This window comes from Corythoichthys intestinalis, chromosome 5 (assembly GCF_030265065.1).
Source record: "Corythoichthys intestinalis isolate RoL2023-P3 chromosome 5, ASM3026506v1, whole genome shotgun sequence".
Lineage (NCBI taxonomy): Eukaryota > Metazoa > Chordata > Actinopteri > Syngnathiformes > Syngnathidae > Corythoichthys > Corythoichthys intestinalis.
In genome coordinates this window covers 5766692-5782773 of record NC_080399.1, presented here as the reverse complement: position 1 = coordinate 5782773, position 16082 = coordinate 5766692, and the positions used below count along the sequence as shown (strand labels likewise).

The 16082-nt window shown below is 39.2% G+C and overlaps 1 protein-coding gene across 3 annotated transcripts in view; it reads left to right on the top strand.

The window, feature by feature from the left end:
• LOC130916769 (voltage-dependent calcium channel subunit alpha-2/delta-1) overlaps positions 1–16082 on the top strand; it is a 258325-nt gene that overhangs the window by 114617 nt on the left and 127626 nt on the right. The window lies entirely within an intron of this gene.

Here is a 16082-nt window from a genome sequence, read left to right as displayed (position 1 = left end):
AAAATGGTTCAATATTGGATTAAATGTCTTTTTTTCTCATGTTTATTTATAAGTGCTCTTTACCCCCCCCCCCCAAAAAAAGTTTTATCCGATTACTCGATTAATCGATAGAATTTTCAGTCGATTACTCGATTAGTAAAATATTTGATAGCTGCAGCCCTAGTCATTATGTGAATTAGAATCATATTTTGAGACCATTCGACTATATACAACAATTTGGCAAAGCGAAGATGACGAGAAATTAGTCTTTTAATTTGCCGTTTAGCCACGCCTACCATTATAGGGCTCTAGCGTCCCCAACAGGAGGATGACGTCGGCAGGGTCATGGTTTCATCTGATTTAGAATTCATACCATTGAGGGGGAATTATTCAGAATGAGGAAAATTTGACGAAGAGAGCTGCAAAATGTCATTGTTTCACTCTCTGTACTCCAATATTTTTACAGGATATTATTTTTGTCGAAGTATTTTTCCCCATTTGCTAAATAAATGGTATGGTCATGACAAATAAGTCTTGTGCTAAATGGAATGTGAGACAATAAAAAAGCATTTATTCAGGACGACATGGCAAATTTACTCCATAATGGTCAAAACTGTTGACTTCACCTATACTGTCGCACCTCACGAACGATATTTTATGCCACCTAAGTCGGGCTTATGTCATTTCCCTTCCCCGGCTTCGGAGAATGTAAACAAACCAAGAGGCGTGACAGCTAGCCGACATGCTGACCCGAACCGAGTGATGTTTCAAAGTCTTGGAAGTGGAAAATCACTCATAACTAGCCCGGATCATTTCACATGAAGACTGGGTAGCTATCAGGAGATTTTGGAGCACTTCTCCATCTGCTGAAAAGCTTTATGGAGATGAAGATTTCATTTTTCAACACGACCTGGCACCTGCTCTCAGTGCCAAGACCACTGGTAAATGGTTTACTGACCATGGCATTACTGTGATCAATTGGCCTGCCAACTCTCCTGACCTAAACCCCATAGAGAACCTGTTGCATATTGTGAAGAGGAAGTTGAGAGATGCCAGACCCGACACTGTGGATGAGCTTAAGGCCGCTATCGAAGCATCCTGGGCCTCCTAACACCTCAGCAGTGCCACAGGCCGATTGCCTCCATGCCACGCTGCATTTCTGCAAAAGGATTCCCGACCAAATATTGAGTGCATAGCTGATATAAGTAATTGAAGTTTGACATTTTTTGTATTAAAATACACTTTTTTGTATTGGTCGGATGAAATATGCTAATTTTTTGAGATGGGTATTTTTGGTTTTTTTTGTTTGGATTTTTTTGCCAAAATCATCAATATTAAAACAATAGAAGGCTTGAACTACTTCATTTGTGTGTAATGAATCTAAAATATATGAAAGTCTAATGTTTATCAGTACATTACAGAAAATAATGAACTTAATCAGAATATGCTAAATTTTTGAGAAGGACTAGTATCAGGGGTTGCGTTAACTGAATATTTTGACGGGTTTTTTAAAACGGTGACGGAAAAAACTGAAGTGAATCTGTCATTTTGACAGGTTGCAATTCACACCCCAGACCACAGGGTGGCGAGTGAGCATATTAATTAGCTATTGTCTCTCTTGATTCATGACGTCGTTGGCCTTACTCGGAAAAATGTCAAGGCAACTGAGTGTCCGAAGTTTCTTCAAAAAAGTTTCTTCTTGAGACATTTGATTATGCACAAGCGGGCACGCAATTCAAGTCCAAGCGCACCAGGCGGAAGGTGTGAGACTGCGTTCAGGCCACAGCAGGTGAACTGTTAATTTCATTGTTCCATGTGTAGCCTTCTTACTGGCGCCACAGTCAGCTGTTTTTGTCACTGTGGAGAAAAAGTTACATATTCATCTGCTTGATGTGTGATTGCACAGTGTGGATTTTCTGTTAAGCTTGTTCGGACAGAATATTAATTAAAAATGAATGAAAACTAAATACTATTTAATATGTCATTATTTTCATTTAAAAAATTTAAGTGAATAGATTATGACCGGATTTTTATGACCCTGTCAGTCAAAATGACGGACAACGAAAAAGTCTAGCGCAACCTCTGACTAGTATACCGAAATATCTGCAGAAATGAGGGGTGCTCTCATTTTTGTGATGCACTGTATATTGTATTCTTATGAGAGAATCTTGCTCGACATACTACCATTTCGACTTAGAAACGAGGTCCTGGAACAAATTAGTTTCGTATGTAGAGGTACCCCTGCACAATACTTTCGGACTTTTTAGATAGTTATTTTAAATTCCGATTATGTTGCCAGCGTAGAAACGGAACTCGTTCGTAACCAGGGGACTACTTGTATTCTAGATTTTGTTAGCAACGTGTTGGCTCCTTTTTTTGTTGTTGTTTCGCAGGCTCCTGAAGAGTATTGTCCAGTGTGTGTGCGATTGTGCGTGTCAGGGGTGGGGGCAAGTGGAAGTTTTTTTGTGGGCCCCACCAGACATCCGGCCAATCGGGGGGGTCTGGCAGAGATAGTTTAACTCTTAATTACAGTTCCGCGCATCAGCATAGCTTTTTGTTTGACCCTCCCTTTTTTCACTTTATGCCTGCAAACAGGGCCCCCTAAAGGCCCGGAACCTGGTGTGGTTGCACCCCCAGAACCCCCCAAAGTTCCGTCACTGGATGAATGCAAATGTAAGCCTAAAAGTTACTTATTCTCCATTTTATTTCCTGCCTCTTATTTTATTGAGCCATATGTTGACCACTAGATGGCGATTTTAACTCTATTTTCATTACCCCTAATCAAAGGCGGAGTTTGACTTTTAGGCCAAGGGGGGCACAACATGTTGATGACCCCAAAATGCAGTGTCAGCAATGAAATTAACTTACAAGAATATGTATAATAATAAGTTGAAAATGAAAGTTTTTGGTTTTCCATCAATCTTGACGGGAATTCTAAATCGGGCTGCTTAGTACAGCTATACTTTTCGCCAAGATCATCATCCAATGAATATGGTACGCCCGCCGGTGTCGTGCCAATGTAGTTACCCCAGTCAAAAATTGTATCCCCTGGGTGGAGCCACATGGAAGTAGATTTGTGTCTTCATTATCCGATCAAAAAAAAAAAAAAAAAAAAAGTGTTTGAATGCAAAAATAAATTTGAAACTCAAAAAAATGCATTTGAAAGCTATTTTTATTTGAAATTTTGTTTTGTTCAAAGACCTTTTTTTTTTTTTTTTTTGATTGAAGCAACTATGATTGAAGTAATGTTGTTTTGTGTTTGGACCACATTTTGGCTAGGACATTTTTGTCTTTATTATTCAATCAAAAAATAAGTTGCTTCAAAAAAAAATATATTTTTTTTCAAACGAAAAATCACTCCAATCAAAAAAAAAAAAAAAAAAAAAAAAGAAAATTTAAATCGTAGAAAAACGTTTTTGAATGCGAAAAAATATTTGAGACTCATATTTGCATTTGAACACCTAATTTTTAATCAAAAAATGTTTCTTTGATTTTAGCTAGCCTTTTTGGGCCATATTATGGGTAGGACATTTGTGTCTAAATCATTCAATCCCCCAAAAATATTTTCAAACAAAGGAAAAAAATCATTTGAAAAATAAAATTGCCCTCCCCTATTTTTTTTTTTTTGGGGGGGGGGGATTATATGCAAAGCAAATGACCGTCTAAGTCACATGATCTGTTTGAAAAATAATTTTGACCTATTATAAAAATCTTTTTTTGTTCATTTCATTCATTTTTGTTGTTTGCTTTAATGCTTTACAACTTTTATACATATATAGGAAAGTCAATTACATGTGAGGGCAGTTTTCAGCCACCAGTGGGGGCTTGACCCCCCCCCCCAAACTCCGCTTATGCCCCTAATCATTCGAAAATCCGAAATCAGGAATGTCGGTAAACTTGTTGAGAGCTTTTTACTACAACGTGGTTTTGCATGGAAAGTCATCTGTCCCAGCGGGTGCGACCTCCTAGACTGTGTGGCGCTCATTAATTAAAATTCTACGAGATGTGATGTGTCAGCATTCACACGAAGGAAGGGGACAGTAAAATGAGTTCAAGTCGTGCTGTGGACCCGTCTGGCCGCAAGGTTAAAGACCTCCGTTTTTCTGTTGGACATTTACGGTTAAGAAATATGGAAGCAGGTCCCCTATGTTGCCCTTCTCTGAAAGTTCAGGGCTTGTTTGTTCGCTTGGTCTTGAACCTGTGGTGACTTTGTCTTTTTTTATGTTTTTGGATGCTCCTGTGACAAATCCTTGGTTATATTCTGGGCTCGGTGCCATTATACCTCACACTCAAAGATGGCTTGCATTGCTCCGGAGTAATGAATAACAGAGCTGCTGGAATCTATCAAGCACTGAAGGGTGAACTGATGGTTCAATGGGGACAAAAGTCTGTTTCGGAAGGTTTTGCAAATATTAGGGCAAGCAAGCCAAGGAAAATTTTTGTAGTGAACAATTACACACAAGTGCTTTACATTACATGGGCGAGAGACAATTAAGAAATAGAAATAAAAACTAGGGCTGTTAAACGATAAACATTTTTAAGCGAGTTAATTACAACTTAAAAATTAATTAATCGTAATTAATCGCAATTCAAACCATCTATAAAACATGCCATATTTTTCTGTAAATTATTGTTGGAATGGAAAGATAAGACACAAGACGGATATATACATTAAATATACTTTACATAAGTACTGTATTTGTTTATTATAACTATAAATCAACAAGATGGCATTAACATTATTAACAATCTCTTAAAGCGATCCATGGATAGAAAGACTTGTAGTTCTTAAAAGATAATTGTTAGTACAAGTTATAGAAATTTTATATTAAAACTCCTCTTAATGTATTTGTTTTAATCAAATTTGTAAAATTTTCAATCAAAACATAAACTAGTAGCTCGCCATTGTTGATGTCAATAATTACACCATGCTCACTCATCGTACTAACACATAAAATCAGTTGGACCCAAGCGCCAGCAGTGGGAGTCAAGCACCAAAAAACAAGTAACAAGCGTACATTACACTGTACTGTCATTTTAGTCTGTTTGAGCGGGGCATGTGCGTTAATTGCGTCAAATATTTTAATGTGATTAATTCAAAAAATTAATTAACGCCCGTTAACGCGATAATTTTGACAGCCCTAATAATAACAGAAATAAAACTAGATTACTTTTCTGGAGAAATTGTTTTGCATTTTCAGGTCAGTTTCTTGTATTCATTGGCTGCCATTGAGAACCTTTATTCGCGCTTACTCAAAATGGATTGGACAGCTAACGCAGTTACTTAGGGATGGGACGAGACATCTAAACTCCCGATACGATGCACCTCTATATGCCTGGGTAAACATTAATTCTAGGGCTGTCAAACGATTCATATTTTTAATCGAGTTAATCACAGCTTAAAAACGAATTAATCGTAATTAATCGCAATTCAAACCATCTCTAAAATATGCTATATTAGACACAAGACGGACATAAACATTCAACATACTGTACATAAGTACTGTATTTGTTTATGATAACAATAAATCCACAAGATGGCATTGACATTATTAACATTCTTTCTGTTAAAGGGATCCATGGATAGAAAGACTTGTAGTTCTTAAAAGATAACTTTGAGTACAAGTTATAGTAAATTTATATTAAAACCCCTCTTAATGTTTTTGTTTTAATAAAATGTGTAAAATTTTCAATCAAAAAATATCTGATAGCTCGCCATTGTTGACGTCGCCGACCAGGAAGTCACGTCGGGCTCCCTGCCGTTCTTCCAGTGTCTTTACGTAAGGTAGAGATTGAAATACACCACAAGGTGTCAATGGCGGGTTTTAAATTAGAGATCGAGCCAAGGCAAAGTCCCAGTAATTTTTACAGTGGAAATAAGTATTCAGTCAACCACCAATTGTGCACGTTCTCCAACTTGAAAAGATTAGAGAGGCCTGTAATTGTCAACATGGGTAAACCTCAACCATGAGAGACAGAATGTGGGAAAAAAAACAGAAAATGAAATTGTTTGATTTTTAAAGAATTTATTTGCAAATCATGGTGGAAAATAAGTATTTGGTCACCTACAAACAAGCAAGATTTCTGGCTGTCAAAGAGGTCTAACTTCTTCTAACGAGGTCTAACGAGGCTCCACTCGTTACCTCTATTAATGGCACCTATTTTAACTCATTATCTGTATAAAAGACACCTGTCCACAAACTCAGTCAGTCACACTCCAAACTCCACTATGGCCAAGACCAAAGATCTGTCACAGGACACCAGAGACAAAATTGTAGACCTGCACCAGGCTGGGAAGACTGAATCTGCATTAGGTGAAACGCTTGGTGTAAAGAAATCAACTGTGGGAGCAATTATTAGAAAATGGAAGACATACAAGACACATGATAATCTCCCTCGATCTGGGGCTCCAGGCAAGATCTCACCCCGTGGTGTCAAAATGATAACAAAAACGGTGAGCAAGAATCCCGGAACCACACGGGGGGACCTAGTGAATGACCTACAGAGAGCTGGGACCACAGTAACAAAGGCTACTATCAGTAACACAATGCGCCACCAGGGACTCACTTCACTGCCAGACATGTCCCCCTGCTGAAGAAAGTACACGTCCAGGCCCGCCTGCGGTTCGCTAGAAAGCATTTGGATGATCCAGAAGAGGACTGGGAGAATGTGTTAAGGTCAGATGAAACCAAAATAGACGTTTTTGGTAGAAACACAGGTCCTCGTGTTTGGAGGAGAAAGAATACTGAATTGCATCCAAAGAACACCATACCCACTTTGAAGCATGGGGGTTCGAAACATCATGCTCTGGGGCTGTTTTTCTGCAAAGGGACCAGTACGGCTGATCTGTGTAAAGGAAAAAATGAATGGCGTCATGTATCGAGTGATTTTGAGTGAAAATCTTCTTCCATCAGCAAGGGCATTGAAGATGAGACATGGCTGGGTCTTTCAGCATGACAATGATCCCAAACACACAGCCAGGGCAACAAAGGAGTGGCTTCGTAAGAAGCATTTCAAGGTCCTGGAGTGGCCGAGCCAGTCTACAGATCTTAACCCCATAGAAAATCTGTGGAGGGAGTTGAAAGTCCGTGTTGCCCAACAACAGCCCCAAAACATCTCTGCTCTAGAGGAGATCTGCATGGAAGAATGGGCCAAAATACCAGCAACAGTGTGTGAAAAGCTTGTGAAGAGTTACAGAAAACGTTTCGCCTCCGTTATTGCCAACAAAGGGTACATAATAAAGTATTGAGATTAACTTTTGGTATTGACCAAATACTTATTTTCCACCATGATTTTCAAATAAATTGTTTAAAAATCAAACAATGTGATTTTCTGTTTTTTTTTTTTTTTTTTTTTTAATTCTGTCTCTCATGGTTGAAGTTTACCCATGTTGGCAATTACAGGCCTCTCTAATATTTTCAAGTGGGAGAACTTGCACAATTAGTGGTTGACTAAATACTTATTAATTAAATTAAATTTGGCGTCTGTAAAAAAGCCACGGATTATCTACCTCATAACTATCGCTTAATTGTATTTTTTTTTTTTTTTTTTGTTACTGTCGCATTTTCCCAGATATGTTAGATGATAAATAATCGATTCAAACAATAAAAATTTGAAAAATAACGTTTAAAAGGGTAACTATTTGAAAAGGAAAATCTCAACCACTCCTTGTTGTCTGTGATTTCTGCATCGCGACCCTTGTTATATCATCATGTTTCACCCATAAAATCCCCCAAAAATATGTCTGTGGCCATTCACAGCTGTGTCTTGACACTCGACGATACATGCAACATGGAGTTTTTGGATCGAAACATGATAAGTACACGATAATATCTCGTTAAAATCGTGGCGTCTTTAATTTTTTTTCTCGCGTGCTCTCGCCTCCAGTTAGGGTTGTGCTGTTTAATTTTTTTTTTTTTTTAAATGCCCTCCTGTTCAAAATTTTTCTTCCTCCAGAAAATTGAGATTTTAATCTTTCCAATGATGCATCACACATGCATATAGGACAATTTTGAAATTTGGCCAAACTGGGGGTCTCAGAGCGGAACTTCAAGTAGCCTGAGTGTTTTCCGCCATATATTTTTGTACATTCAACATAATTTGGGAGGGTCTTAGCTTTCATATGAGCCATTTCTGAAACCAATTGAATAATTAAAGGTCAGGTTATTAGTAGGGCTGTCAAAATTATCGCGTTAACGGGCGGTAAGTGATTTTTTAAATTAATCACATTAAAATATTTGACGCAATTAACACACATGCCTCGCTCAAACAGATTAAAATGACAGCACAGTGCAATGTCCACTTGTTGGTTGTGTTTTTTGGAGTTTTGTTGCCCTCTGCTGGCACTTGGGTGCGACTGATATTATGGGCTTCAGCACCCATGAGCATTGTGTAATTATTGACATCAAAAATGGTGGGCTACTAGTTTATTTTTTGATTGAAGATTTTACTAATTTTATTAAAACGAAAATATTAAGAGGGGTTTTAATGTAAAATTTCTATAACTTGTACTGACATTTATCTTTTATGAACTACAAGTCTTTCTATTCATTGATCGCTTTAACAGAATATTAATAATGTTAATGCCATCTTGTTGACTTATTGTAATAATAAACAAATACAGTACTTATGTACCGTATGTTGAATGTATATATATATCCATCCTGTGTCTTATCTTTCCATTCCAACAATAATTTACAGAAAAATATGGCATATTTTATAGATGGTTTGAATTGCGATTAATTACAATTAATTTTTAAGCTGTAATTAACTCGATTAAAAATTTTAATCGTTTGACAGCCCTAGTTATTAGCAATTGTTTCTACAAAATGGATAAGCGACAACACTTTTGTCAGGGACTGTAGGTTATGGTGTCCTGAAAAAAGGGAGCCAACCAGGCCATTGTGAACATTTTTTTCTATGAAATAGGCAACATCAAATGCATGCAAATTCGGACAAAAAAGGCCCAGGAGTTAAAGGGTTCAATTCACGGCAGTTTTTTCTGCATTTAGCCCGAGAACATTCTGGCACATTGATTTGACAAATACATTTACTCCATGAGATTAATCGACGATAGTCATGTGGGGACACAATCTGACAAGGGAAACAGTATGTGCTATAAATACAGGAAGTTTTCAGAACGGATCACCAATCTTTTCCGTGTGTGCTTATGCGTGTGCATGAAACTCAATTTGTTCGGAGATTCTAGAGCGACGCTCGAGGTGCGCTGTGATGAAAACGGATTGTAGACACGCATCAGTCTTCACGCAAACCAGTCGCCGTCCTCGCATTTCTTGCCACAAATGGTCATCTTTGTCAAAGAACGTATTTTTCGGCTCGCTGTAGACTGTAAAAGAAGACATCTGTATGTCGCCGAGGCTTGAACTCGCCCAATTTGATCTCCACACCATAAATGTTCCAGGAATAGCTTTTTTTCTGAGCCAGCTGGATGAAATTGGATTTTCTGGGTAAAGTGGGAGGCGGGGTTATAAAATCAGCCTCAATCAGGTCTGCCATAAGGCTGGAAATACAGAAGATGATGGACACATCGAAATGATCACATCTGTGCAGCTGAATGAGTTTAACTCATCAGCTGCCATCGGCGGTGATAGACTTGCAAACCATTTAAAGTCGGATTTAAAACTCAGAGTAAAATGATAAATCACATGATTGGATGACTATCATCGGTAAAGCATGAAGGAATATGACCTTTTAGCCAGATTGCCGGAATCATGCCAGCCGAACTGCCAGAATTCCAATGACCTGTTCGGGCGGAATACCAACAACCCGGCCAAAAGGCCAAACACACCTTCGCCTTAGTTTTAACTCTTTGTACTGACTCCATTTTAAAAGCTGGAAAAAGGCTTTGAAACACAAATTAACAATTTATTCCAAGTCGGCAGCAATCAAAAAGCACAGAGAGACCCAGGCAAGGAGGCAAACTGGATCCAGGCTCACCTTATTCGAAGATTCCCGAGACAAATGACGACTAGTTAAACAATCAGTCTTTTAAAGGCTCTGGAGAGGTGGACTGTGGTCCGGATGAAGGGTGTTCTTGGGCGTTGTTTAGGATTTTTGTCTGTTGGACAGGAGAATTCGGGCGTTACTGTTGTCAGGGCAACGAGAGTTAAGGATTTTGCCAACCTTAGCGAAATGTGGGTGCTGAGTGTTCACTTCTAGGTCGCGGGTTCCTCTGTATCAGATGTTCCTTGTGGCAAGACAAGATGTCCCGCCATTTGTTCTGGACTGTCCAGAAGAGCTGGTTACGGGATTTGGTGGTGCAGACGTGGGCTTGTAGATATCTTGCCTATCACCTGATTGTCAGCCTCAATCTTTCTCAGTCAGCTGCATGATGCACGTGTTGGGCTTCTTTGGTCAGAAGGCGTCCTGTATCTGTTCTGCCCTTATCTGCCCATTGTCTTGGCGCTGCAAATATTAATCATTTCAAGTCCATAATATCAAATATATTCTGCTTGATTTTCTTAAACTATGATATACAGTGCCCTCCATAATTATTGGCACCCCTGGTTAAGATGTGTTTTTTAGCTTCTAATATATATATATATATATATATATATATATATATATATATATATATATATATATTTTTTTTTTTTTTTTCCGAATAATATGGGACCTTATTGGAAAAAAACAGAAAAATCCAACCTTCAATACAAGTGCATTTATTCAGTGGGGAAAAAATCCCACATAAAGAAATAATTATTTGACATCAAATAATGTGTGTCACAATTATTGGCACCCCTGGTGTTAATACTTTGTACAACCCCCTTTTGCCAACAAAACAAGGTCTGGGGACTGTGCTGGCCATGGGAGGAGCTTGATTTTGTGTCTGGTGAACCATTTCTGTGTAGATTTGGCCATATGTTTAGGGTCATTGTCTTGCTGAAAGACCCAGTGACGACCCATCTTCAGCTTTCGGGCAGAGGGCGACAGATTTTGATTGAAAATGTCCTGGTATTTCAAAGCATTCATGATGCCATGCACCCTAACAAGGTTCCCAGGGCCTTTGGAAGCGAAACAGCCCCACAGCATCACTGACCCACCTCCGTACTTCACAGTGGGTATGAGGTGCTTTTCAGCATGCGCATCTTTCGTGGCACGCCAGACCCACTTAGAGTGTTTGTTGCCAAAAAGCTCAATCTTGGTCTTATCTGACCAAAGCCAGGCTTCCCAGTTGAAGCCTGGGACCGTGTGCCTTTTCCCATTAAGGTCCCATATTATTTGAATTAAAAAAAAAAAAATAGAAGCTAAAAAACACATCTTAACCAGGGGTGCCAATAATTATGGAGGGCACTGTAAATGCTATTTATTTTATATTGGATGTGTTAGAGTAATTGTAAACAGTCAAACAGTAAATATGAGAAAAAGTATTAAAGGGGATGTAGTGCCCTGGGAAAATTTTAATATTCCATCATTTATCCATAAATGCATGCCTTTTGTATTCATATCATGCCACTTCGTGTAATTACACACAAGAAAATGAGAGAAATTTGGCTCGATTGTCAAGCTAAAACGACCGGCGCCCGAGATCTGGCAGATTGTGTGCGTGACGTCACGACAAGTGAAGAGAGTCCCACCGGCCACTAGGGGGGCAGCGCCTGTCTGCATCAATAGAATTCCTTCTAGTGAGGGGAGAATTAGGGGTGTTTAGAGCTGTTTATGCTGATGCATTGTGTTCGTCCTGCACATATTCCAGGTTCCCTCATGAAGAAACACCCCTCGTTGTCAATAAAAGAGAATTCAGAATTGACAGTGAGGGGTGTTTCTTCAACAAGAAAAAGGCTCAGTGCTTTAATACTGAATGGCGGCGATGATGGCAGACAATTTCGTTTCTAGTTTCAGCGACGAATCCGACGTAGAAGGACGTAACGAATGTTCATCTAATGGTGACGAGGAGAGTTACGAAGCTTTAATCGGTGTTATAGGTTACCAATTTGAGCCCAAACCAACGCCAATGCAGCGTAATGAAACGGTCATTCGGGGGAGCAATGACACTGATGAAACATCGGCAGCAGATCGTGTGGGAAACACCAATGATTTGTTTTGCATTTCTTTTTTAAGCTGATACACCCTGACTGCAAAATAAAGGAATGCATAGAATAATTATCATTTATTGCGCTATCATAGCTTTTCGCTCTGCCAACAGACACAAATATGAATGGGATCAGAGGATTTGTTCTATATATTTTACGAACGATAATGTATACATGTGTCCAGTCCTGTATCAAATACGTGACATTTTTTTAATTATAAAAGAGTACTCACTCTGGCCATTTCGAGCTTGGCTGCTCCCCTCCTTTCCTTAGCCTTAGCCTCCTTTGCTAGTCATCATCCTTTTTCTTGATATCTCGGGACATTTGGGTCGCTGCGCGTGTATGGTCGGCACCGCATCTCCTTTGAGCAGCAATCTTTTAGCAAAATCCGATTTCACTTGTCCATAGTTCGAGAAGCTTTCAGGTGGAAAATGCGCACCCCAGAAAAGCGTGCCGGAGGCTGTGTCTAGAAAATTAGCCCTCTTTGCACGGACGAACTTTACCCATCGTCTGCGTAGTCCAGCTTTTTTTTTTCGCGTTCGGGAACTTATGGATACTGTATTCCGATAAATAACTATTTGTACACCACATAGCACAGCAGTTTTGAACCATTTTTGAGATGTTTTCATCAAACAAACCCCAACGCTACTCTCTCGTCGTTAAAAAACAATGGCACCTGGCTCCGCCTCGACTGTCAATCACTTGTCGTGACGTCGCCGCCCCATTCGGCTGTTTCCGGAACACTTTCGGGAATGTTCGTCATTTTCGATCTATTTTCGATAATTGCTCATTAATGTGATTGATTTTTTTGTTAGTCTCCGCTTGTCTGCGTGGCCGTTGCGAGTTTGGTGGGGCTCACGCGCGGCTAGATGTGATTGGGCGTGCTCAGGTGGGGGGCCCTGGTGCCAGGATTGGCGATGGGACAGTATAGGGTCGGTTGCCAACGGGCTTACACTCACAAGGGATTCACACGATTACTGGTTTCAGACTGCAGAGCTGATTTGTGTACACTCCACCTCTCCCAATCACTTATCTTATAGACTCCCCCACCCCCTCCCCTTCTTTCCCTGGTCAACAGGCCCCCCACACCGGAAATACATCTAGCTGACGATAGCACCAACATATTCATAGGAATTTATTCATTGGAACGGAACTCGTTCGTAACCCGGAGACTACCTGTTCCCGCAAATCAGTTTGAACTGACCGAAAATCTACAGGAAGAGAGAAAAGCATACCAATGAGATTTTTCTAGAAATGTCCCTTGTCTAATAGTACTGTATTACCTTGACTTTATGCGAAACCAGTACATTCCACAAATCAGTTGTAGTCTCAAGCAATTTGAACTTTTCTCATTATGCACTGAGGGACGCCTATAGTGGTAGTTTATCTCCCTGCATTTAAAATTCTGCACTTAATGAGAAAAATGCATAATGTGCAAACCCGCACACGAACGTATATTTCAATTTAAAAACAATAAAATAGCCAGTCTTGGCAAACCAAAGCTTCATTAACTTCTGTCTCAGGAGGCGTGCATGCAAATGCAAAGTGGTTTGCACATCAATGAGCCACATCACAATCAACACAATAAATACTCATCTATTTCGCTCACACACTTACAAGATCGAAATAAAAACTCTATGGAGGTTGCTGCTTGGCTGAGAAAGAAAAAAAAAAAGCTGGAAAAATATAGAGGAGAACATGTTTCTAATTGCACTTTTCAATACGTTCCGGCATCAATAAATAAAAGTCCATTAAATAAATCTCATTGAATAAGTAAAAGCGACGTTAATAATTGAAAACGCGTTTCACACTTTATTAATGGACAGTATAAATACCAGGATGTCATTTTAATTTATGACAAGAAAATTCAATTTCTGGAGGAACTGCATGCGGATGCTTTGCCGTATCTCCCATGGGTCACTTTCTGCTCATGTTTGGGGTCACTTCCTTGGCTGCCATTAACATTCGTTTATTCGCCCCTCCCTGTCAAAATGGATTGGAAGCCTAGCGCCGTCAATGGCACTGAAAGATGAGCATTTACAGCCAGGAAGTGGCCCAAAATCAATCGGAAGTCAGCTGGAATGTAAGCTCAAATCAACAGGAAGTGAACTGTAAATGCCCCAAAATTTACAGGAAGTGAACAAAAAAATCAACAGAAATTGACATTGAATTGCAGCAGGGCCAAAAACAAAAAGTGGTATTTGGCTAAATTGATTTTGCCATGTGGCAAAATGGATTTTGCCATTTTGCATTCTTTTTGCCGTGTGGAATTTTTTTGCCATGTGGCAAAATGGATTTTGCCATGTGGCATTCTTTTTGCCATGTTGGCTTTCTTTATTCTTTTTGCAATGTGGCAAAAACAATGTCACATGGCAAAATCCATTTTGCCACATGGCCCAAAAAAAAATGGTACATGGCAAAATCAATTTTGCCACATGGCAAAAAGAAAATCCTTTTTGCCACATAGCAAAATCCATTTTGCCACATGGCAAAAAAATGCCACATGGCCCAAAAAAATACCACATGGCAAAATCCGTTTTGCCACTTGACAAAAAAATGCCACATGGCAAAATCCATTTTGCCACATAGCAAACCTCATTTTGCCACATGGCAAAAAGATTGCCACATGGCAAAATTCATTTTGCCACATGGCAAAAAAATGACACTTGGCCCAAAAAAATGCCACATGGTAAAATCCATTTTGCCACATGGCAAAAAAAATGCCGCATGGCAAAAAAAAAATGGTACGTGGCAAAATCAGTTTTGCCACATGGCAAAAAAATGCCACTTGGCATAAAAAAAAAAAAAAAAAAGCCCCATGGCAAAATACATTTTGCCACTTGGCAAAAAAAATGCCGCATGGCAAAAAAAAAAAATGGTACATGGCAAAATCAATTTTGCCACATGGAAAAAAAATGCCACTTTGCTAAATCCATTTTGCCACATAGCAAAATCCATTTTGCCACATGGCAAAAAGAATGCCACATGGCAAAATCCATTTTGCCACATGGCAAAAAAATGCCACATTGCCCAAAAACTTGCCACATGGAAAAATCCATTTTGCCACATGGCAAAAAAATGCCGCATGGCAAAAAAAAAAAAAAGGTACATGGCAAAATCAATTTTGCCACATGGCAAAAAAAATGCCACTTTGCTAAATCCATTTTGCCACATAGCAAAATCCATTTTGCCACATGGCCCAAAAAAATGCCACATGGCAAAATCCATTTTGCCACATGGCCCAAAAAAATGCCGCATGGCAAAAAAAAAAAAAATGGTACATGGCAAAATCCATTTTGCCACATGGCAAAAAAATGCCACTTGGCTAAAAAAAAAATGCCCCATGGCAAAATACATTTTGCCACTTGGCAAAAAAATGCCGCATGGCAAAAAAAAAATGGTACATGGCAAAATCAATTTTGCCACATGGCAAAAAAATGCCACTTTGCTAAATCCATTTTGCCACTTAGCAAAATCCATTTTTCCACATGGCAAAAAGAATGCCACATGGCAAAATCCATTTTGCCACATGGCAAAAAAATGCCGCATGGCAAAAAAAAAATGGTACATGGCAAAATCAATTTTGCCACATGGCAAAAAAATGCCACTTGGCAAAATACATTTTGCCACTTGGCAAAAAAAATGCCACATGGCAAAACACATTTTGGTAGATTGGTGGAACTGTACATTTCTGGCATAAACTGTATGCAAATTTTGTTGCCTGACACAGCCAGACTGTTTTCCCTGTATTTTTCAAACACTGTGAGAAAAGTTGAATAAAATTCTCCGCTATCCTCGTATGTTTATTTAGACGCGCTAGAGTTTCTTCTCGCTTTACCAACATCACGTCTGCCCGTCGCTGAATGGTCCACTCCGCTGTCTGTTTGCTCTGGCTTGTTCTGCCCTTTGAAGTTCCGGTCAAACAATTTTGTGCACCTTAATTTCCCGAATACTATCGATGAGGAAAAAACGATATAGGATGTGATGCATATTGAAATTTTATAGATTTTTTTTTTCCCATTGGAAATGAATGAGACATTGCACTGCTAT